This window comes from Mesoplodon densirostris, chromosome 19 (assembly GCF_025265405.1).
Source record: "Mesoplodon densirostris isolate mMesDen1 chromosome 19, mMesDen1 primary haplotype, whole genome shotgun sequence".
Classification (NCBI taxonomy): Eukaryota; Metazoa; Chordata; class Mammalia; order Artiodactyla; family Ziphiidae; genus Mesoplodon; species Mesoplodon densirostris.
This window is the reverse complement of record NC_082679.1, coordinates 45368131-45391799: the sequence shown is the minus strand read 5'-3', so window position 1 is coordinate 45391799 and position 23669 is coordinate 45368131. Positions and strand designations below refer to the sequence as shown.

Genomic DNA, 23669 nt, shown 5'->3' with positions numbered 1-23669 from the left:
ACATTCTACTGTCTCCCGAAACTCATCCATTTGTCCCTATATTATACATTATCCAAGATGCACAGGAGCCCCCAGGAGCCATTAGTCCTTCTAGGGCTTTACTTACCACCCAGAGTTGAGTAGAGCAAGGAAGACTCAAGCTGGAGGAATCAGATTCTATCTTCTAGGAATCGGAGACTAGGACCAGCAGCAGGATTGATGGTCTCAGCCTCTGGTTGGTCCTCTAACAGGTGAAGCCGTGATCCTCGGGGCTACATATTCTTCCCTGGGAACTGGGAGCAGAGAAAAGCTGTAAGCAAACAGAAAACAATGAATCAAGCACATGAAGGGAAGCGGGGAGAGTAAGTGGAGAGAGCCAATGATCAGGTTTACTTAACTTCCAGTCCTTGTTTCCAGGCCCTTCCCTAGCTAGGCTCGGTTGCAATTCCATCCCATTATTTCATGAAACGTTACTATTTATAATTCCCCACATGCATTTCTCCTTAAGTCAGCTCAAGTTGGGTGTAGCCTTGGCAAGCACAAAAAGTCCTAACTAATTCAGTCATCTTATTTTCCCTAATCCTCATTAGCACATTAGCACACATGTGAGATCATCAATGAAACCCATAGTTAAGGGATGAGCTTAGAGGCCATCCAACCTAAAAGGGGGATAAGGAATATCCATATGTGATGGCAATTCTCTTTTTCAGTGGCATTTAGGGCACTATTTTTACAAAAGTCCATATGATTGAGACCATTTCAAAAAAGGTTACTGTTTAATCCTCTCAACATTATCACCATGATACAGAAACAGAAACTGGGTCTGAGGGTGGTTGACTGAGTTTCCTGTGGTTGTGTAGCTATAAAGGGGCATTGTCTGGATGCAAATCAGTCTTTCAGACTTTAAACCCATGCTTGGGAAACAGCAGGGATCTCTGGCAGGGGACTGTGGCTGGTAATCATGGTGGTGAAGTGAGTAGGGGTGAGGGGTGAACGGCCTGGTTTGTTGTCAGTCAGGATCTGATGATGGAACAGATTAACCAGAGCACCTCAAAGATCTTCTTCCCCCTCCTCTCTTGAACGAGATAATGGCTTTGGAATATTTTGCGGTCACCTTGAAGACTGTACCTGCTTCTTTTACTCCATGGCAGTGGACCATATTGTCTTACCAACCGTGGTCTTGATAACCCTTGTCTGAAACCATCTGCAGGCTGCAACAACGAAAAACATCTTTCCGATGTGTGCTTTCTAATTCATCCTTGGACATATTTGAAGAGCAGCCTGAACCAGAACATTCTTTGTCCCTTGAAACTACTGAGGGTAAATATCCCCTGAAATTTTCATTCATGTCCGCTTTTCCTTTACCATTTGGTTAAAAAGTTTTGCAAAACCCACAGTGCTATACTAAAAGGCTGTTCTGGATCCTCAGCTTCTTGCTCTGTGCTCAACAAGCAGTCCATGGTCATTTGAGTCATATACCTCAGTACTGTATGTCAATATTGTTGGCTGTTTTTTCATGGTTTTGATTGACTGGACCAGCAGACTTTCTAGGCTGGCAGTGGGAGCTAAAGGAATGTCCACTGGGGAATGGAATCTTTGCAGAAGGAAGTGGCTATGATCATTCTACTTTCAGAATCCTGGGACTTCTACCCAGGGTGTAGGTGTTGCAGGCAAGGCCAGGACCCATCTGAAGGCTATTTCAATACTTATATTCCAACGTGGTGATCAGAAGTATAAGAAGGTAGATCTTGTCTTGACTGCATGAATTCTTTAGGAATTTACCAAGCTATTCATGAACCTGAAATCTCAAACTCAGGATGTAGCAGGCCCACCTGAAGGAATTCTCGGTCTTTAGTTGGATCACAGAGCGCCTAAGGCACTAGTTTTCTGTAGGTTTCACAACCCACGAGGATTGAGATTGCGTTCAGCTAACACTCCTTGAGCACCTGCCTTACATCAGGTGCTGTGTTAGGGGCTAGGAAGCCTCCACGCTCTTACACATACTGTTTTTCCTTTAAGAAGTGCCTTCCCCTCCTGTCCACTCTCACTCACTGTGCAAGACACATCTGCCCTGTCCTCTTGAAGCTTTTCCTGATTCCTTCAGCCCACCTGACTCCCTTTTGGTGCCATCTTGGATATGTACACATTACTCTATGGATGCACCTCTCATGCTGGACTGCAATGCATCTGTGTTCTTGGGAGCTGATCCTGGATCAAGGCTCCTTGAGCACAGAAAGCATGCTTCAACCAGTTCTGGATCCTCAGCTTCTTGCTCTGTACTCAACAAGCAGTCCATGGTCATTTGAGTCATATACCTCAGTACTGTATGTCAATATTGTTGGTTGGCTTTCTCATCCTCATTTTGAAGATAAAGACAACAAAGTCCACAGAGAAACCCCGCTTTGTCCTTAGATTACATCAGACCTAGGCTTAGAAACAAATGTAGCCTTCCCAAAAACACATATTTAAATTTTCCAACAACCAGTATGTAAAATGCACACATACTTTGGTCTAGCAACTCCCCTTCTAGGAATTTATTCTATGAATATGCTCACAAAATGTCTGTCAGGACAGGTACAGGATGCCCCTTGCTGCACCAGTTATATTAGCTAATACTTGGAAACCAGTGTGGTCACTTACAGAGATCCAGAGTAACCTCCAGAATGTACATCTAAACGACGATTTTATGGAAAGCGTAATTCAAAAGGACTAAATATATCTATATGTAAATGTATGAAAAATCACTATTGTAAATAAAACATAATACTGAAGAATATGTAGAAATATCCCTATGGTAGTTGGTACATATTTACAGGCTGCTCCATGAATCACAGTACAGTTGCATTGTTCTTAATATGCAGAACCTTTCAACTATTTTAGTTCACTTAATCCTCACAACTATCATTAGCCCCATTTTACAGAAGAGGAAGATGAAGACAGGCTATCGTCTTAGAAAATCACACAGCTGGAAAGTGGTAGAACTAGGATTCAGCACCACCTGAGAAATTTTTAAATATGCAAATTCCCTGCTCCCGCTCGTTGCATCAGAATCTCTTAGGATGGGCTCCAGCAACCTGTGATTTAACAAGCTATCCAGGTGATTTCAACGTCCATCAGGTGTGAGATGCCCTGCTCTAAGCCATTATGCTCTCCCAGGTACACTATTTCTAAAGGAACCACAAAACTCTATTAGCTGTTGAGAGGCTGAGCTTAGAAAGGGCTGGGAGGGGGTGGAAGATATTCACTTTAACTTTGTTACTTATTGAACTCTTTGGATTGTCTAGACCTACCTGTATTGTATTACTTTCATTTTGATTGGTTTTAAAGGTCAACAGAAATCACTGGGTAGGAGGATTATGGGCCGTTTTTATATGTTTGGCGTTTTCTATTTCTCTATATTAAGACAATAAGAAAATGAGATTAACCAATACATGCTTAAAAAAAAAGCCCCCTTAGAAATGTCCTTCTTACAAAAAGATGCTAGGAAAGCACCCCAACCGGAGATCCAAACTTTGTGTCTGCCACGGGAGAGCATCTCCTGGCAAAGCAAATGATTCTTTCACCACCCGAGGAGCTGCCCCCTACTCCTTGAATTGGTCGCATCCATCACCGTCGGCCCAGACGTTGTAGCTGTTCAATCCTGAGCCCCGGTGTGATAACTGGCATAATTTCCCCAAGATAATGTGGAGGTGAATGAGGTACAGGAAGCTTTAGGTCATCCACTTTCGTTTTTAGCTCAGGCAACTTGGGCTTTGATGAGAGTGGGGGAAATCTACCAAAAACAAGAATGAAGAGTTCACAGGAGAAGGTGGGTGCAGACTGGAGACCAGAGGGTGAGAGAAGAGTCATCCCAGCCCACCGGTGATGACACAGTCAGCTCTAGACGGAAGCCCCCTCCTCCTCTTAGCTTTGTGGGAGAGTCTCCACCCAGGAGGCGCTGTGAGTCATCCCAGCATATTCTAACTCTGTAATAGGCTTAGTATTTATTGGGACTGTTCAATAAATTAAAAAGTAAAAACTAGTTATCTTAATTAAAAAAACATACGAAATATCCAGAAGACTATCTACCTTCTTAGCAATTCCGAAGCATGTTAGAATATTTAAGGCTCTGTGAAGTCCAGCAGTAAGGAAGTAGGGTTAGTGTTGGTTAACCTAGAGTTATCCAAGCTAATCTGACTATGGATACTTTGTTAAAAAATTTAATTTCACCTTATGGCTGCTTCTAAGAGAGCCAGAGGGTTGTATTGTATTCACTGCAGTGTAACCTGGGGAATTCCAGTACAAACAAAAGTAACGTCCCTAGACTAGACTGTTAAAACCATGAATGCATTCGTTTATTTAACCATCGACAGGCTGTGTGTGCTCTGCAGGTAGGTACCGGGGTTGGGAACCCAGAGATGAAATCAACATTGTACCCACCCTGAAAGCCCTCATAGTCTAGAGGGGAGAGAGGAATATAAACAAACAGGAATGACGCCGAGAGAAAGGGCTGTGAGGGAGGCAGGTCCCTCCAGTTATGAGAGCACAGGGTGAAGCTCCTGCCAGAAGAGCAAAGGAGAGGAACTGGGAGCTCAGTAAGGGGGTGAAGCCCCCAGAAAACAGGGGCCACGCATGGGCTTTCCCCTCGGATGACCAGGTTCTGTCATTCACCAGCTCCGTAAGCTTGGGCTCTTTATTTATCCCTCTGAACTCAGGTTTCTTTATCTGTCAATGGAGCAATAAGAATACCTAGCTTATAGATCTGGCACAAGGATCGAATGCATATCACCGACTTAGTATGATGCTCCAGAGTAAAGGAGAAGATTTTGAGTGCACAGGTGGGTTCCTCAGGTAAAGTACTGACAAGGTGCAGGTGGCTGACAGTGGCTGAGAGGGCTGGGCAGAGGGAAAGCTGAGGAGCCCCCCAGGCACCTGGCTGAGTGCCTGGACAACAACGGGGATGTGAGAGAAGAGAGGACCAAGAGCAGGTTTCTTTGCCCCTTTCTTTTTGGGGGGGAGGGTGTGTATGAATATAATTAACTTTCCATTAAACCAGGATGTAGTGAGTTGAACAGTGTCTCCTACAAAGTTATGTTCAAATTCTAACTCCAGTACCTGTGAAGGTTACCTTATTGGGAAATAGGGTCCTTGCCGTTGTAATTGATTAAGATGAGGTCATTAGGTTGGGCCCTAAATCCAATGTCTAGTGTCCTTATAAGGGGAGAAGACACACAGAGTCACCTCGGGAAGAAGGCCGTATGAAGACAGAGGCAGAGATTGGAGAGATGTAGCTGTGGGCCAAGGGATACCCAGGATTGCCAGCAACCGGCAGAAACCAGCAGAGAGGCAAGGAATCAACTTTCCCTCAGGGCCTCCAGGAGGAACCAACCCTACCAACACCTTGATTTTGGACTCCTGGCTTCTAGAACTGTACTCGAATAAATTTCTGTTGTTTTAAACCACCCAGTTTGTAGTGCTTTGTTCAGTAGCCCTAGGAAATTAATTCACAGGGCTTCTCACCTTCAGCACTGTTGACATTTGGGGCAGGATAGATTCTTTGCTGGGAGAAGGGAGGACTGTTCTGTGTAGGATGTTTAGCAGCACCCCTGGCCTCTCTCCACTGGATGCGAACAGCACCACCACTACCCTCCCCAGTTATGACTAACAAAAATGTCTCAAAACACTGCCAAATATCCCGGGGCTGGGGGGGGGGGACTCTCCTCTGGTTGAGAACCATTGCTTGCTTGCTCACTCATTTATTCATCTATTTATTTATTAATTCATTCATTGGCACATCTCTTTATATTCGGTAACTATTTACTTAGAAATGACTATGGACCAGGCATCTTTTTAGGCTCTGGGAATTAATGGAAGCAACCATTCATGAAGGTTACAGTAAAGTAGGGGACACAGAATCTAATCAAATAATCACAGAAACTCTTACAAACTGGGGTAAATGCCCCAAATCAAGTGACTATGGTTCTAGGCAAACAAAGGAGCCTCACCTAGATGGTGGGCACAGGGGGTTTGATGGAGGTCTGAGAACTAAAGGGTTGTCTAGGCACAGATGGCAGGGACAGATGACCATCCCAAGTGGTGCAAAGGCCCTGTGGTAGAAAGGAGCACAGGGAAAATGGGAAGGAAGATGGAGACTGAGGGAGGCTGAGGGCAAGGCTCAGGATTTGGTCTGCATCCCAAGATCTGAGCTGGTTACAGGGCACAAGGAAGGAGATGTCACAGCAGGAGACAGAAAAGGCCCCCAGGTGACTGCTTCATTCATCTCCAAGGCAGTTCGAAGACAACTGGCCTTTTTTTTTTTTTCCCCCAACAAAGTGGGGCCCTTTCTGCCACGTAGCTGCAGGCTCCCAGGTCTATCTGGGACACAGGTGGATGCAGTTTCTGGAAAGGGCTGTCTGGCTTTTTATGGTTTAGTGAAGAGGTGTCCAGAGGCCATCATGTCAGCTCATAAAAAACGTTCAGAAATCTATATTTATGCCTTGTAGCTCTCTGGCAAAAATAGCATATTGTCCTATAAGATGGATGTAGCCAGCTCCTTCCAGGGAGTACAATTTTCCCTGGAAGGCCCTTTGGAGATGGATGTGCTGCCTTACTGCCCACTGATTTGAGCTCTGGGGAGGAGCCCTGCTCAGTAGGCATTGGGTCTGCAGCAAATTGCACTCCAGTTCCTGACACCCCCCCATCTCCACTGCCCTCATCTTGCATTTTCGTACTGGCACAAGTCTGAATACAGGGCATCCCAGGCAAAGGACCTTAAGCATGAAACACTGGTGCCTGTCATCCAGGTCTGCAGCAGCCTGGGAAAGACCCCGCCACTCCTTGGATTCTTAGCTTTCTCTTCTGTAAAATGGGGTGAATAACCTCTGCCCTAAACTCTCCAAAACTCTGCTTTAGGTCAGAGGAGAGTCCTGTGTGTGAGCTACTCCAGAAATCATGGCACCCTTCACAATGAGGAAGGCCACAGGCCACGGTGAAAGCATGGACCTGCCACCAGGAGTCAGCAGATTCGGGGTTAAATCTTGATTTCCACAATTACCAGCTCTGAGACTCAACTGTCTCATCTACAAAAAGGGAATAATCATGCTATCGTATGAATGTGTCTAAAGGATTAAACATTTACATATGGAAGCTCCTTAGCACAATCTTGACTCAATGCATAGTTGCAATTTCTAATGTAACTGTGAGCTTTGGGAAGTTGTAAAGGATGGAAAGGAATGTAGACTAACCTCCTGGAAGTTAAGGAGCTGGTGTCCAGGGTCAGGGGCACCTAGCGCCTCTGACAGTCACCTGGGCAGGCTCCTGGTTTGAAGCCTCCGTGGCCTCTTCATCCCCAGCACACACAGCTCCATCACTGGCCTGGTCCCACGGGCCTGCTCTGCACTGCTGCTCATAACTGTTCCATCCTCTGCATTTTCCCTCGCTGCCTCTCACAAGGGCCATGCGGTGCAGCAGGCCTTCTCTCCTCCATTCAGGGCAGTCAGTCACAGCCATGAAACCTGTCAGATGTCCCCTTGGGACGGAGTGTCCCCATCCCTGCTGGTAGAGGTCATCCCTTGCATATCTCTGCTCCCTTAGGACTTTATCTGCCCCTTTCTTACAACTTCTTACCATGTCTTCCTTAACCCCTCTGACCTTGTGTTACAGCCGTCCCAGCACCTGCTCCACCTCCCTCCCTCCCAGCCTAGACGGTAAGCTGCTGGGGGCTGGGTGTGAGTGCGGTCTCACCACATCCCTCTCAGGGCCCTCCTCTGTGCTCCTCTCTCCCTTCCTCAAAGATCATCTGGTGGGAATGTGAATTGGTACAGCCACTATGGAGAACAGTATGGAGGCTCCTTAAAAAGCTACAAATAGAACTACCATATGACCCAGCAATCCCACTACTGGGCATATACCCTGAGAAAACCATAATTCAAAAACAGACATGTACCAAAATGTTCTTTGCAGCTCTATTCACAATAGCCCGGAGATGGAAACAACCTAAGTGTCCATCATCGGATGAATGGATAAAGAAGATGTGGCACATATATACAATGGAATATTACTCAGCCATAAAAAGAAACGAAATTGAGCTATTTGTAATGAGGTGGTTAGACCTAGAGTCTGTCATACAGAGTGAAGTAAGTCAGAAAGAGGAAGACAAATACCGTATGCTAACACATGTATATGGAATTTAAGAAAAAAAAATGTCATGAAGAACCTAGGGGTAAAACAGGAATAAAGACACAGACCTACTTGAGGATGGACTTGAGGATATGTGGAGGGGGAAGGGCAAGCTGTGACAAAGCGAGAGAGAGGCATGGACATATATACACTACCAAACGTAAGGTAGATAGATAGTGGGAAGCAGCCGCATAGCACAGGGAGATCAGCTCGGTGCTTTGTGACCGCCTGGAGGGGTGGGATGGGGAGGGTGGGGGGGAGGGAGACGCAAGAGGGAAGGGATATGGGAACAGATGTATATGTATAACTGATTCACTTTGTTATAAAGCAGAAACTAATAAAAAAATACAGGGTATTTTCAAAGAGGTCAAATCAAGACTATCAAATAAATGAATTTCAAAAAAAAAAAAAAAAGATCATCTTGGCACCCTTACGTGCCAAGCACTGGGCCAGGGGTAGATTCAGAGGTGAGCTGGGCTGTCAGCCCTGCCCTCACGGAGCTCATGTCCCCGGGGGGTGATGGACAGTTACTATACGAATAGATGAGTAATAACAGGTCACGACAGGCTCCGTGCAGAAAAATAAAGCAGAATGAGCCTGTAGAGAGTGTTGGTAGAAGTTTAGAAGAGGGAGATCAGGGCCCACAGAGTGTGTTGGGGGCTTGGCAGGGCGTCCTGGATGGGTGGGGAGGCCTGCCTGTTCTCTTCAAATCCCAGAGTCTGCCCCTGGCTGGAAGGTCAATCCAAGGCAACCCCTGTCTCTTCAGCAAGTGTGTTAGTTTCCTAGGCCTACTGTAATAAATTACCACATCTTGGTGGCTTAGAACAATGGAAATGTATTCTCTCTCAGTTCTAGAGGCCAGAAGTCTGAGATCAAAGTGTCGGCAGAGACGAGCTCCCTCCAAGGAAAGGCTCTAGGGTAGCATCTTCTCTTGTTCCTCTCGGCTTCTGGTGGCTCCATGTGTTCCTTAGCTTGTGGCTGCATCACTCCAATCTCTGTCTCCATTTTCTCATGGCCTCCTCCTTTCTATGTGCCTTTTCCCCTTCTGTCTCGTAGAAATGTCTCGTAAGAACACTTGCCATTGGATTTAGGGCCCATCCAGGTAACCCAGGATGATCTCATCTGGAAATCCTAACTTACATTTGCAAAGACCTATTCCCAAATAAGGTTGTATTCATAGGTTCTGGGGGTTAGGGTATCAATGCATCATTTGGGGGGTGGGGTCACCCTTGAGCACATCACAGCACGTGAGGGGAAGAATTAGCCCCAAAGTTGGTATCTGTTCACCCAGAGGATTCCTGCTTCTGTGCATCGATTTATAACAGCCTTTTTCTTTGGATTAAATTTATTTCCGGTTTTATTTGAAAACGTTTGGAACTCTGGTGCCAGACCACGTGGGTTCCCTCATTAGGCATGTCAGTTTCTCTCCCTCCTTGAGGCTTGTCCAGCCCCTCCCCACCACTCCCCAAACACACCCACCTGTGTGCTCGTACTTAAAAACAACACCAGACATGGAAGCGGGTGGCTGTCCTGCCTCGGACCAGGCCTCTGTTGGCCTCCTGCTGGGTCTGGGCTCGCTCAGCATTTAGGGCAAGAGGATGAAATGATTCCCAGCTGGAAAAACAATCATGTCTGCTGGGCTGGCCCAGAACACGGAGAAAAAGCTTGAGGCTCAGAGTCTGTCCAGGCTTTGTTTTCTTTTGTGTTCTAACTCAAATTTTTTTTGTTTCTGTTACTGAAACACAGGCACAGACACAGACACACACACAGGAAATGTGCAAACAGTTCAGTTGAGTATGAAAGAAGGAGAAAGCATAAAATAAAATGGAAAATCTTCCTTCCCTTTTCCTTTTGCCAAATCCCTCTTTTCTAACTTTCTCCAGAAATGTATTCTCGAGAAAACTTGCACATCCCCCCAAGGACACGCATGTGTGTATGCACAGCTAGAGTCTGTTTTTAGCTTTAAATTTTATACGTGTACATATTTATATGTAAATGCTTTTCATTATGGAAAAGGGCTATCCTTTCCCATGGCTCTGCACATTGCTCTTTGCCCTTAGTGTCTATCTTGGACGGCTTTCCTTATTTGGATATATGGATTTATCTCATTTTTAACAGCTGCAAAGAACTCCATTCAACGGATGTACCATAATCTGTATAACCACTCCAACCGGCTTCTGATGGAGTCAGTTACCAACAGAGATTAGCCTCTGACTCAGCCTGGTGCTCTTTCGCCGCAGCTGTGCACAGAGCAAATATACATATAAATGATATGATACATAACATAATGTTTATTCATGTAATAGTATACACTAGTCTATAACAGCATATATTATTTTATATATTTTATGTATAATTTGAATATTTATATATTAATATATAATATGTATTCATATATAATCATATATAATTATACATATTATATATAATTTAATTATCACAACTATAAGTGATTGTAATCCTTACTTTATAGATAAGGGTCTGAATCTAGATAAGGGCCTAGCTTCCTTCCTGGCCACAGTTTTCCCTTCCAAGCCAATTCTCTACTCCTGAAGACCAGTGGGAATGCAGGCGGCCTCGTGTCTGAGTAAGTGCAGCGGGAGGGGTGCCGTGTCAAGCCTGGCTGGCTCCTCGATGGACTGTGAACCCCACACCCTCAAGGGCCCACGTGTGTCTGCATTCCTTCCCATGCAGTCTTCTCCAGCGATCACACTTGACAGAAAAGAAAAATAAACTTGGCCTGGTGTTAGCCCATTCTGATTCCTGGGTGGGCCTAATAGCTGTGGGATCAAGTCACTTAGCTCCTGGCCCAGGGTACAACTCCCTGCTCTTTGGAATGGGCCCCGGACAGGGGTACATTGGGTGAGCTTTACGGCTGCAGCAGGTGCCAACTCCTTCAAGCCCCATACGGGCCCACGATGGCCTCATTGTCCAATCAAGTCAGATTTTGCAACATTTATTGACTCGGTGTGATATAAGACTGGCCTCGGAACCTGTGTTCTAGCCTCTGTGACCGTGTGTTCTTGGGAAAGCCCTGAGCTCTTTGAGCCTCTGTTTCTTCAACTGACACTAATGTCCCCATGGTTGGGTTACTGGTGAGTAACTGGGAATGAGGGACAAGCTTCCGGTGCAGCGGTTCTCAAACTTTGCCCCAAATTCGACGCACCCGGGGGGCGGGGTGGAGGGCTCGCAAACCCCGACGCGCAGGCCACACTGCAGATCAATCAAATCAAGCTACCTGGGGTGGGCCCCAGGAATCAGCATTTATAAAGCAAACAATCAACCAAAAACCCAGGGATTCCAAGTGTAGCCACTTCTGAGAACCAGAGAGGGAATGCAGCCCTTCCCCACACACAGTCATCACTCAACCAATGCTAATGCCTGCTCCGCTTCCCTAAAACCGAAAGAAAACTGAAATCTCCAAATGCTTTTTAAGAAACCTCTGGAACATTAAGCCCAGCAGCCGAGGCAAGGCCAGGGCTGCCGTGTCAGTGAAGCTCCCTGACTCGCCATCCACTTTTTCAGAGAGCAAGGGTAGTTTGAGGTCAGGGTTTGATGTTTGGGAAGCTTCTGGAAAGTGAAGCAATAGCATTTCTGAAATTCCTGCCCTTCCTTCTTATCACCTTCTCTTTATCAGCTTAGCTCTGAGCCAATCTCTGTGCCTCAGGAGGGAGTGCTGAGTGAGAGCCCCTCTAACAGAGCCTGCCCCCCCCGGGTGGGGGCCGGTGCCTCTGTGTGCCGTCCTCAAGCAAGACTCAGAACCTCACCAACTCCAGGATCCCCTAAATCTACATTTGGTCTCACCTCCAAAAGTCAACTTTCTTCAGTTGCCTGAAGTTAAAATTGAGCCTGCACATTAAGATACTGAGACTAATCATGAATATAGGAAAGCCTGTAAGGACTCATGGCCAACCACCCCACTTAGAGAAATTACCTAGACCACCAAATCCTTGAGGACCATCCTGGTCATACCTGAGTCAGCTGCCGTGGTCCACCCAGTAGACGCCATCCCTTGCCAATAGCTCTGTGCCATCCCAGCTTCCATACGGCCCTCACAAGAGTTTCTCAAACTGTGGCCCTCTGGCATACAAACACTTCAGGTTTGGGCTTACACATGCCCCCAAGGCAACAGCTCTACTCACACACACATAAAAATCCCTTTTCTAAGCCTCTCCCAGAGTTTGCTGCATGTCGTTTACCTGGGTGCAAGAAGCAAAGGCCAGGAAAGGAAGCTGAGTGGCGTCCTCTTTATTATTATGGCTTCCTTCTCCGTTTTGTTCTGGATGCCCAAATGTCTGCTCTGCTAAGCCTAGAATGCCCACCTGAAGGCATGGCAGAGACCTACCTGTACGGAGCACCCAGGATGCCAGCTTGCTGGGGGGAGTTCACGAGTGGAGCTGCTGTGGAGAAGGAGGTTATCTACAGACTGAGTACCTACTGATTACCTCCTGACTTGCCTTTAATCACCTGGAATTACTTCAACCTGTGTGAAAACTTTGCTTAAAGGCCCAGAATCCAGTTTCTCTTCCTCTATGCAAGTTCTTTTTCCCAAAGTGTGGTACAGAACGCTAGTTCCCTGGGATGTTCAGAGAGGGGGAAAACATTCTGTCGTCAGAAGAGCAGATACCATGTGTACCTTTCGCATAGTCATAATGCACATTAACCTCTTAAAGACGCCGAGAAATTCTGCAATTAAAAAAAAAAGCCTAACGTTGTTTATTCCCGGATTTCCCAAAATTATTTGACTAAGGAATACTCTTTTTTCTCTCCTTCTAACTCGCTCTCTCTGTCTTTCCAATGTACCTTATTAGCAGACCGCAGAAACAATGTTCTTCATGGAAAACATTAGGAAATGCTACCCTGAAAGAAACAGTCCTTCATTCAATAGTCAAGTAAAGGAAGGAGCCCCTAGCAATTCTCCTTTCAATATGTACACATACAGCCTCTCCTGTGCTAGCGTTCTCCACCTCTGCACAGTCTCTACTCCTGCAGGAAGCCTAACCTGACCAGAAGGGGTTTCCCAGGGTTGGTGTCAACTATTTTCACGTGACCACCATTAGTCAGGGTGAGAAGCCCTTAAGTAAACCCCAGGAGTCAGATCCACGTGTTGCTTCTGCCGGCGCAATGAGTGCTCATGGGATTAACGTGGTGCCTGTGAGGGATGGTGAGAAAAGTGGGTGCTTCATGCATGCTATTCCGTAGGCCTGGAAAATTGAGAATATTTGATTTAGGGTGCCAGCGACTAGATGCCAGCCATTCGTTTATGTCAGTAGTAATTAATTGGTTCACATTCAAATATGGAGACCAGTCCCAGGATGCTCAGTGGTCTCTGCGGTGTGAGAAAAACCAGGCAGGATTGGAATGTCTCCGTGGTGCCAGATCCCTCAGAAAGCTGTCCCTCTGTGCCCTCTGAGATCTTCCCCCAACTTACTGATAGGGAACCCAGGGCCCCAGGAGGAGAGGTGACATGCCAAGGTCACATCATTCATAAGTGACAGACTTGAGGCATCTGCAGCTTCTGGGCTGGATCCCATTGTGACTGCCACTCCTCCTAACCATGGGCGCCAAAGCTGGAGTCCAGAGCCAGGGATATTTTATAAAAAATAAGACAACCACAATAACAGTCTCTATGTGTGTGTGTGTGCATGTGCCTGTTTCTGCTAGCATTTAACAAATACTTGCAAATATTGTGCAAATATGTGCCAGAGACTGGGGACACAGAGGGAACAAGGCAGGCAGCCCTTTTGTCCTGAAGGAGAAGCATCTTGGTATAAAGATTAAAAATAAACCAGAATAAAACACCATGTTTGAAACCAGATAGGAATGCCTTCCTTTATCAGCCTGCTTCGTTAATTTGTCTGAATGCCTTCATCCTTCACTTTTTGTGCCTTACTTTTCTCAACTGAAAAATGGGTATAAACTTCACGGCAGTTGTAAAGATTGGAGAGAACACAAGCTAAGTTCCCAAAACATAGCAGGTGCGCATTCAATGGTGTTGATTTATCGTTATTCTATTAATTGTCATTTAGTGTTAGTCAGGGTGGGAAGTTTTGAAGGAACTTCCATGAAGCAAGCAGAGGAATTTCCCTTCAAAATGAGAAAGAACTGGAAAGGAGAAAAGGTGGGGTTTAGACAGCACCACCCAGGATGACATGTGTGTGTATGTGCGCGCGTGTGCGCGCCCATGTTATGTTTCATTGAAGAAAAAAAATGTCGCCAGAGTCATCGTACCCACAAATGACTCTGGCTCAAAATGTGCAAAATGATGTATGGAATTAAATAGGAAAATCCTTCCAACTGCTGTTTGCCACATTCTTACAGGTTACATTAACCTGAACTGCCTTAAAGGAAAAATTCCATCGGAATAGAAGGAGGAAAAGAAAAGAATCTTCTAAGAATCAAAACTAATTTACAACTTCCGCCAAACAGCCCAAGCAGGACTTTAACAAATCGGGTGACCGTCGGGGAAGAGTGGGTGGCGTGGTTTTCACAAGCGCACACAGCACTCACACACACACACACTCAGCCAGCATGATGCATGTTCCAGGCAGTCCCCAAACTCTCCACGTGGATCATCTCGTTTAACCCTCACATCAACTCAACAATCCACTGTTATTATGCCCATTTCACAAAATCAGGAAAACCGACATTTATGGAGGTTCAGTAACTTAGCTCAGGCAGGGCTGTAACCCACAGCAGTCGGGGTCAAGCCTGGACTCCTAACTCCTGGTTCCATTGCTACAGGGGACACCAGCCAACTTCATAACCCACAAACGAGGCGGAGCCGAGCATGGACACAAGGCGGCCCCAGGGTCGGAAAGCTGGCCTCACTTCCGGCCTCGCCCCACCAGCCCTGTGCCTCCTGGGGCATCTCAGCATCTCCAAGCCGGAGAGTTAATTCGAGAATGTGGGGCTGTGTGTGAAAGCGCTTGGTCCACAGCCAGACCCAGACTGTGGGATGCTTCCCTTCTGTCCTTCTCTTTCTCTCCAACCAAAGCTCCCCATCCTTGAGGAAGGTTTTTTACTTTCTTTGGCTTGAGAGCAGCGTCTGAAGGAAGTCAACAATCCTGAGACAAGGGAGACAGCCAAGCAGAGGAAGACAAACAAAACTGACACCGAGCAAAAATGCAACGGTATTCAAAATGCGAGCTCTAATTTTTGCTCCCCTGCCCGAAGCCTGCCAGACACAGGGCTTTGAGAAAGAAAGAAAGAAAAAATCTGATTTGTACTGAAAGGGGCCAAAAATAACCTTGCTTTCTCTTGCAGAAGAAAACAGAAAACTCTGCGGTTTCCTCCCATTTGGATGTTCTTCTCCCCTGGCTGCGGTCGGCGAGGTGAACCTCTTAGCTCAGGACCTGGAAGGAGACAACAGGCCAAAACACTCAGGCCAGGAGGGGGAGAGCGGGGACCTGGCTGAGAGGGGGCCGAGTCTGAGTTAAAGCCCCCTCCAGGGGCAAGTGGCTTGAGAAGGAGGCAGGGAAAGAGGCCTGCATTTGCAAATGCTAATTTAAAGCTATTTCTAATCAGCAATAGGTCTGTTTTTCCAGTCTTCCAAAAAAAAAAAAATCTTACATGTCCCTACTTTCCATCCCCACTTCCTCTGCACTGTTTCTGACTTTTTTTGGTCGAAGCCTTATCCCTGGGCTCTGTTGCTTCCAGGACATTCCTATCTTCCCCACATTTTCTAAATTACAACTCTGATGTCCGTCCTTGTTTAAAACCTTCCAGTGACACCCCATCAACAACAGAAAACTACATCAGAAACCTGTATCAACAGAAAACTATACCCAAGCTGCCTTTCATCCCTGTCTTCCTCTAACCTCTGCCGGTTCCCTTAGTGGTCCCTGCTTTCCCCAGGCTCCTGCTTCCTTAGGTCAATAAATCTCACTTACCCCTCCTTCCTGAGTCCCTGCCTCTGGTCCATCCTTTACTACAGCAGAGCTCCTATCTCTCCTCCTCCAGCTCCAGCCGGTTCTTTCTTCCCCAAGGAAGGACCCTTCACAAATGCTCTTTCAGTGGGTTGTCACATTGGCCCTGAAAACCAAGTACAATTTCCCCCAAATTACTGATGGGAAACTGGGCCCCAGTGAGGAGAGGGAACGTACCCAAGGTCACATCGGTTCATAAGTGATGAACTTGATGCACCCTCAGCTTCTGGGCTGGATCCCGTGGTGATTGGCAGCTGCCAAAACCACACGTGAGGTCCCTCACGTTGTTCCTGAAACCTCTGCTTCTGAGATAATTAGGCAGCAATTCCAGGTGTTTCTGCCACTGGAGAGAGAACTGATGTTGCTCTGGACTTTTTTGGCCTCTGGTTTCTCCACAATGCAGAGAATCTATTTTTACCTCAGAAATCAAGCAGGCTGTGATTATCCCTGACTTTTTTTTTTTTTTCAAATGCATACCCCACTGCCAAGCACATTGGAGAACTCTGACCAGGCCAAAGAGAATTCAAATGCAGACATGGAAAACCCAGGACAGAGCAAGAGGCCCCGAGATGAGGAGGTCCGAGGGTCATGCAAGGGGAGCTGAGCGTCTGGTGAAATGCTCTGATGGATAAAGACACTGTCAGTGACTGTGGGAACAAGGACCCGAGGTGGGAGTCCTGAAAGCCCGAAGTGAGCGTCTTCAGTGCTGAGCGCCCCCCCGGGCCCCCACCTTGCAGCCCTGAACTCACAGAGGAGGGGCCGCTGCTCTAGACTCTTCCCCCAGCCTCGTGAGTCATGATGCTCACCAGCTCCACTGAGGAAGGCCTGGCTCTGAGCGCTGTCTCCCCAGAGACCTGGTGGAAGGGGCCAGCCTCCGTTCAGAGAGATGTGGGCTGACCCGGTGCTTCGCAACAATCCTAAGGAGAGCTTGTGAATTCCTGAGATGGAGAGCGAACTCCTCTGGGAGATGTCAGGAAGAGTGGTTCCCAAAGTACCCGATTAGCGCCGTCAGCCTCGCCTGGGAGCTTGTTTGACAGGCCCGTTCTCAGACCCCATCCCAGACCCGGTGAGTCACAAATGGGGAAGCGGCACAATCTGTCTTAACAAGTCTTCCAGGTGATTCTGATGTGCAGCTGAGAACCACTGACTGTCACAGAGAGGCGTGAGCAGGGCACAGGCACTCTGCTGCACCCCCGCCCCACCTGACACATCATGGTCCTCCTCAGAGAGGCGGGGCCCCCTCAACCTCACACGCTCCTGTTTTCACAAGGTCCATTGAATCGCTGAAGTGTGCCTACTTCACCTCCTGCAGTGGCTTCTGCTTCCTCAGCCCAGGTGGGTGGGCTCTCTCCCTTCAAGGCTGTGATACAGAAGACCCGACAGTCCACTGCTAACTGGACGCTGAGTGCCTTGCACGGGCCAGGCATCGTGTTAGCCTCTAGAGAAGTTGAGGAAAATGAGAGAGGGGATTGCGCCTGCCTTTGAGAAACTAATAGCCTGGCTGGAATAATATCTATTATTAAACATAATAGATATTAAATATGTGACATGGGAGGTTGTCATCCTAGAGGAGTGTGAGTACAGGGCAAGAGGACCAGACCTGACTCAGTTCATCGTGATTAAGTTCATCGTTATAAACAGGAGAGGGAGAGAGGGAGGGGTGAAGGGAGAGAGGGAGGGGTGAAGGGAGACGGGGAGGAAGGGAGGAGAGGGGAGGAGAGGGGAGGGGAGGGGAGAGGAGAAAACACCTGGCTAAAATTTGGTCCCTAAAAGAATCTGCATGTTTATCTTTGACACTTCCCTTCCACGAATGTCTTAGAAAGGGTTCTGCAGCAGGACCACTCGGTCATGCAGCCTTCCTTCTGCCCAGGGGCCTCCTCTTGGATGGAAAAGCCATCATTCTCCTGCCACCTGAAAAAATCTCCCTACAATACAATAGGACTCCCTATAATTTGCAAAAGCATTTGTAATCACCCCCTTACCAGCAAAGAACCCAGGACCTTGGGGGTTTGTGATGGAAACTGGACCTTCCCCAAGAGCAGGGTGGCCACTAGGAATCCTCAGTCAGCTTGACGTGTGTGTCCTCCATGAGATCACTGCCCCTCCCCATGCTGGCTGTGGGGGCCTGGGGGTGTGGAGGTGCTAATACCCACCCCCATCTTCTTTGCCAAAGGGACCCAAGTTGGTCAGTGTCTGGCACCTGGTGCCTCAGGGGTGTCTGTACCCCTCTGAGACCCAGCCAGTGAATCTAAATTAGTCTTGACCAGTGGTTGTCTACCCAGACTGCACATGAGAAGCATCCTGGGAGCTTTAAAAGTATATCCCCAGTGGGATAATTTGTTCAGGATCCACTTCTGGTCAATGAGCTATGATGGTAGATGTACTGAAAGGCTTTCTCATAAGAGACACATGGAGGAAGGGAAAAGCCCCTTTCTGCCTGCTTCAAATGCTCGGGATTGCAGCAGCCATCTGGGGACAAGCTGACCCACTGGGGATGGTGGAGCAGAAGGGTGGGAAGACCTCAGGTCATAGAGGATCCTGTCAGTCCCTAATTAACCAACTCTGAACACCCAACTTCCATATTTACTAGTCCTGTGACTTTGGGCATACCAACTAAGCCTCATATTCTTTTCTTTTTTTTTTTTGGAAAATAAGGATAAAAAACCCATCCTATAGTGTTGTGGAGATTGATGAATTATGAATTAATCCATCTGAAATGCTTAGCAGAGTAGTTGACACTAAAAAATGGTGATTATAGGGCTTCCCTGGTGGCGAAGTGGTTGAGAGTCCGCCTGCCGATGCAGGGGACACGGGTTCGTGCCCCGGTCTGGGAGGATCCCACATGCCGCGGAGCGGCTGGGCCCGTGAGCCATGGCTGCTGAGCCTGTGCTCCGCAAAGGGAGAGGCCGCAGCGGTGAGAGGTCTGCGTACAGCAAAGAAAAAAAAAAAAGGTGATTATAATAATAATAATATTGTTAATAGTAACAATAATGCTGCTGGTGATCATTGTTTATCCTGGGGAAAGTGCAGTTTTCACCTTCCATATCCATACTTTGGATATTCTGCTTTTTTTTTTTTTTTTTTTTTTTTTTGCGGTACGCGGGCCTCTCACCGTTGTGGCCTCTGCCGTTGCGGAGCACAGGCTCCGGACGCGCAGTCCCAGCGGCCATGGCTCACGGGCCCAGCCGCTCCGCAGCATGTGGGATCTTCCCGGACCGGGGCACGAACCCGTGTCCCCTGCATCGGCAGGCGGACTCCCAACCACTGCGCCACCAGGGAAGCCCGATATTCTGCTTTTCTTAACGCACTTTGAGACTATGCTAGTGTTTTGCTTGTTCGTGGTTTTGTCCTTTAAAGTTTTAACAATGATCCTTATAATTATGTCCTTTTTTATAGTGGATTATACCATAGACTTGTTTCTGGGGTAAAAGTCAAGTTAGGTCTTTATTATATGAGCTGTCATTGGGCCAGCTCTCCTCTGCCTTCTGCCTTCTCAATGGATTTGTGAACAGAACCAGAACTGGGTATCACATGCCCGTGGTCCAGGCTGGGCTGGATTGCACTGGGTGCTGTGACTGATGGTGCCCCCAGGAGGGTGGCAGCCACATCCTCTGCTCAAGCCATTTTAATCAGACACATCGATGTTCTTTTATAATAAGCACAATGAGATATGAACTCCCAGAAGGTGGTCTCAGGACAACTTCCCCTCAGAGGCGTTTTCAGCTCCCTCAGTGGTGGGCTCAGCCATTGAGGGTTCTGGCAGTTCCTCTCTTCTATGTGGTCTGGAGCATCTCAGGATGATTGGCAAACTTTTCAACATGGTCTGGAAGGCGAGACTTAACATATTGTTGTGGTTGTTGAAAGAAGGTTCTGGAGTCAAATTCTCTGGGTGTGAATCTACCCATATTCATATTTGGTGATCTTAAGTGAGTTATGTCACGTCCTGGGTCATTTCATTGGTGTCTGCACTTTTAAAATGAGGCAGTCAGACTCTCGGGCTTCAAGATTTGAAACTGCCAGAGACATCTATTTCTTATGAGGTGCATATTCATTTATTTATTTTCACATAAAGAGGTTTCTCCTAGGGTGAAGGTTCTTAGTGTTTGAATAAAATAAGTTCCTCTTAAGTATGTTGTGCATGTTTATAGTATTCAATTGTTTTCACTTCTGGCTGAAAAGGACCCGAATTTTACACAGTAAAGTTTGCATCAATCTTTTACTTCTACCAGATAGCTTAAGGTTATGTTGTCCTCTTGTCTTCGAAAGAAAACAAGGCCAGACGAAGCGGAATATATGAATCGGACTCAGCTTTCCCCTTGGAGGAGCAGGACAGAGGATGGATGCTGCAGCCCTTTTTTTTGTTGTTCATAATTCATTCTTATAGAGATTTATCAAGGGTCTTTTCATAAGCACTTCACAAAGCAGACTGGAACAGAAACATTGTATTTAACTTTGGTTAAACCTACTAAATTGATGATACAAGGGGAAAGTTGGGTTGGGTTTGAAGAATCAAATATGATCAGTAATATTATCCTCTGAGATACAAAGCCTCTGCCCTTGGCGAGGCCTTATGGACACCATTCTGAACCCCAGGAGCCGTGCGTGCTGAGCAGCTAGTCTCTCTGAACCCGAGATCCTTTTCGATTGCTGCCTCTTTCAGGATTCTTTAAGTTGAAACTCCTCCAAGCTTGCCTCCGTTCCCCTTGCTAAATGGCTGACCATGTTTCTCAACCTTCATTTTAGATCCTTTCAATGCTGTTCTCTCCATGCTGCACTTCTAGAAATCCTCCCTTGACCAGGTAAGGAGCCCATTCTCTGTGTCCCCACTATGCTGAACTTGACCTACTGGATGCTGTTGGAATCACCCACTGGCTTGTCTGAATTCTTCATTAGCCTGGGAGCTCCAAGCGAAGGAGGCCTCACTCCCTCAACCCTTGCTTACCACTGCATGCCCAGCACCTAGTGCAAGGCCCGGCATGCTGTGCAGATGCTAAATAAATAGCTCTTGAAGGAACAAATGGATTTCTATGCTCATGCCTTCACTTTCACCGGAGTCCCATTCTAAAATGGCTGGCCTTTCTCCTCCACAGAGGGATTTAACTCATCCGTATCTTCCACCAGACACCCCCAGACACCTCCACCCACCCACCCGCCTCCACCAACTCCACCTCACACTCATCTACCCGTCTCTGAACTCATCACTGTGCACACTACAGTGTAAGGTGTAAGATTATGAATTCTGGAGTGAAATTTTCTGAGTTCAAATTCAGAATTCCCCAAATACTATCTGTGGGATCTTGAGCAAATGGCTTAACTGCTGAATTCTTGCTTCCTCATCTGTAAAATGGAAATGTTAGTACCTATTCCTCAATATTACTGGGAGGATAAAATGAGTTAATATTTGTAAAGCCCTTTCCCTGACCCAGTTCAAGTGTTTTTTTGAAATGAAATAACCAACACCTTAACTGTAATTTGGAGTTTCTAGAATGTTCAAGCCCTGCTACTGAGAAGAATCTGGGCTCTCAGAACTTATTCTCAAAGACCTGACATCCAGACCACCATCCTGGAGGCAGCTGTGCCGAGACTCTGCACATACCACCCTGTGCCGGCCCACCCTGTAATGGTGTTTGAATGCCTTGCTCCCAACTAGGGAAGAAGTTCTCCCAAGCCAGATATCACGACATTTTATCTCTGCATCCCAACATTTCACATGATGTTTGGACCAAAGCTAGTGCCCAGTAAATGATTACTGAATGCATCAGTGAGAACACTAGACACATATCCCACCTAAGATTGGTACCCATTGCTCCTTGAGCGAGCTCTGAGCATCACATACCTTCCCTTGTCCTAAGATGCTGTCTTTTACTCTAGGACTAGTCCACATAGCTGGCTTTTTTCTTGGAGGTATGGCTCAGGTTTCCAACCATGTACTAAACCCAAGCTCACAAAATCTGATACTCTATCTGTGCCCTGACACTGGCTGCATCTTCCCTCCACCCACAAATTGGCAAGTATTTCTAGAAAACTAGTGTGCTGGGCTCTATGCTGGAGGCTATGGATATAACCACTAACCAGAAAGGTGTGGGTCCTGGCCTCGCAGAGCTTACACTCTATTGTGGGTCATTTACCTGCCGCATTTCCTGGGATGGCTGCAGGCTCTTCCTCTTGCCTTCTCTTTGGGGCAGGCTGCAAGCCGTTCTGGCACTAACCACGTCTCAAGTGTAACTGCTCCCTGAAGAATTCTGATGTTGGGTTACTTTGGATATATGCATTGAGCTGAGGCCAAATTTGAGTGTATCATGCCTCCTTGGACTCCATCACCCTTCATAGGTTAGTTCCCTAAACTTGACTCAGCCCAATTCCATCTCCATTCTCCCTCTTCTTAGCAGCTAGCAGCCAACACCCACTCATTATGCTCTGGCCTCTGAGTCTCCTGCCATCTCTCATATAATAAATCAAAGTAGCGTTACAGTGAGCCTTCCCAAACCCTCGACTTATGTGGAATTTGGTCACGTACTAGGCTAAAGGGAGTTTCTAGATTTAAACATCCATCACTCCCCATACTATTCTAAAGTAATTTCCTCTTAAATTCGAACAGTTCAGTGTGATGACTATACCCCTCTACACACAAAAAATTTATATGGTCCAACTGGTTATAAATTTTGTACTCATTTCCTCCATACGTACAGACATTCATAAAAAATAGAGACGTCTCATGAGCTATATGAATGGGTCACTGTATAATCGCCTACAAAGAGAGAGAAAAATGTATTAAGGATATAGAAGTAAAAGAATAATATATAATTCATAATATGGAGATGAAAGGTGGGTGAGTATGAAGTGGCTCTTCTCTTGAAAATGTTTAATCATTTTTTAATATCAACACACCTTATTATAAAGACAACATGGCTTAACCAAATACAATCAGTAAAATACTACAGTCTTTAATCAAAAGATTATGGAATTCTCAAATAGTCCCTAGGATAGAGCATTTTATGAGTGTGGTTTGAATATCAGTTAAATACAGATTTCTTAATAGTTGAGCCATTATATAATTAAATAATATTTATATAATGACAACTGCATACTCCATAAGTGAAAGTTAGATTTAATGAGATGTTTATTGGCACAAATGATTAATAATAAAACTCTCCCTGCTGAAGGTAATTTATACACATGTGATATGGCCAAGAAGAAAAGCTCCTTTGAAGGCTTACCTTGCATGCCATGTGACTACTCCTACCCAACTCAAATCCATTCCTTGTTAAAAAACATCAGCCCAAGACTTAAGGGCAATAATCGTTAGGAGTGAGACAAGGGACAAAGGCACCTTTTTAAACATGTTGAAATAATAGCAGATTTGTGCCAAGATTTAAAATTTTATTTGCTAGTAAACTGATACTTTTTCCCTCAATAATTTATGGAAATGTTTCAGAGACCAAAATAAGCATAGTCTTGATTTTTTTGAGGGGGTGCACAGTTGAAAAGTAGATAATTTGGTAATCATGTGATCATCATCTCAAACGTGACAAGTGCAGAATTATATGATATACACTGAGCACTTGTCAAGTGCCAAGCACTGTGCTAGGTACTTTTACTGCCCAA

General features: G+C 46.3%; 1 long non-coding RNA gene across 5 annotated transcripts in view; it reads right to left on the bottom strand.

Moving 5' to 3' along the window:
- LOC132480320 (uncharacterized) overlaps positions 1-23669 on the bottom strand; it is a 550833-nt gene that overhangs the window by 154754 nt on the left and 372410 nt on the right. For 2 of the 5 annotated variants that reach the window (XR_009530632.1, XR_009530633.1), the window contains one exon: positions 107-289. This is a non-coding gene — a long non-coding RNA (uncharacterized LOC132480320). Of the gene's footprint in view, positions 1-106; positions 407-23669 lie in introns of those variants that run through there. The other 3 variants (XR_009530631.1, XR_009530634.1, XR_009530635.1) reach the window with 2 other exon arrangements.